Source organism: Rhea americana, unplaced genomic scaffold (genome assembly GCF_003343005.1).
Source record: "Rhea americana isolate MKP2758 unplaced genomic scaffold, rheAme1 scaffold_695, whole genome shotgun sequence".
NCBI classification, from domain to species: Eukaryota; Metazoa; Chordata; class Aves; order Rheiformes; family Rheidae; genus Rhea; species Rhea americana.
Window position 1 is genome coordinate 20,737 of NW_028186862.1, and position 1,227 is coordinate 21,963.

General features: G+C 70.2%; 1 protein-coding gene across 1 annotated transcript in view; it reads right to left on the reverse strand.

Moving 5' to 3' along the window:
• LOC146586375 (ADP-ribosylation factor 3-like) overlaps window positions 1–1,227 on the reverse strand; it is a 7,018-nt gene that overhangs the window by 2,480 nt on the left and 3,311 nt on the right. The window lies entirely within an intron of this gene.

A 1,227-nucleotide genomic window follows, 5' to 3' on the forward strand; every position in this document is an offset into this window, starting at 1 on the left:
CGTCCCCTCGGGGCGCCCCAGAGGCGTCCCCGGGGTGGAGACGTGTCTCCGGGGTGTCCCAAGGATGGAATCATCCTTCTGGGGTGTCACAGGGATGGAGGTGTCCTGGGGGTGGAGACGTGTCTCCAGGGTGTCCTAGGGATGGAGACACGTCCCCGGGGTGGCCTCGAACTGGGGACATCCCTTCGGGGCACCCCAGGGATGGCTATGTCCCTTTGGGGTCTCCCAGAGCCTGAGACGTGTCTCCAGGGTGTCCCACAGCCAGGGATGAGCCTTTYGGCGCGTCCCAGGGATAGAGGCGCCTCTTTGGGGCACCCCCAAGATGGGGACGAGCCTTTGGGATGTGTCTTTGGGGTGTCTCGGTGCCAGGGACGTGCCCTCGGGATGCCCCCAAGCTGGAGACAACTCCTTGGGGTGTCCCACAGCGCGGGAGGAGCCTTCAGGGTGCCCCAGAGATGGGGATGTGACAGAGAAGCCCCACGGGGGCAGCCAGACCCAYGGACGTGCTGCGGTGGTGGCCCAGAGGGCAGATACGTTGCTGGGCTGGCGCAAAGCTGGAGATCAGGATGGCCCAGAGCCGGAGACGTGCCGCTGCGGTGGCCCGGAGCCCCCGGGGTCCCCTTGGTGCCGGGGACGTGTGTCTGTCTGCAYGGGGCCGGCGCCAGACGCGTCCCCTCCACGTCCTTCACCACCGGCCCTGCTGGCCCTGGGCCACGGCCTGCGGCTCCCCACGGGCTGACACTGCTGGGCCACCTCGGCGCAGGGCTGTGGGGCGCCCCACGGACCCCAGCCGCTGCCACCCGGTCGCCGGGGCTCCCTGGCCCCATTGGGGCCCGGAGGATCACGGAGCTGTGGAGACTCGGCCCCGGCAGGCAGCAGCAAAGCCTGGAGAAACCAGCACCCACCTGGCCCCCAACACCCACCCGGCCCCCAGCACCCCGGCCCCAGCGCCCAACTTGCACCCGCACGCCCCGAGGTGGCTGCGGCACCGGGGTCAGGGATGCGCTCGGGGATGGGGCCAGCACCCGCGGTGTGGGACGGCCGTGCAGGCAGCCCTGGCACATGTGGGGCAGCCCCAAGGGGCAGGGGGCTGCCCCAAAACACGAGGCAACCCTGGGGCTTGGGGGGCAGCCCCAAAACGCACGAGCAACCCCAAAACGCACGAGAACCACCCCAAAACCACCCAGCGCGTGGGAGCATCCCCAAAACGCACGAGCAGGGGCCGCC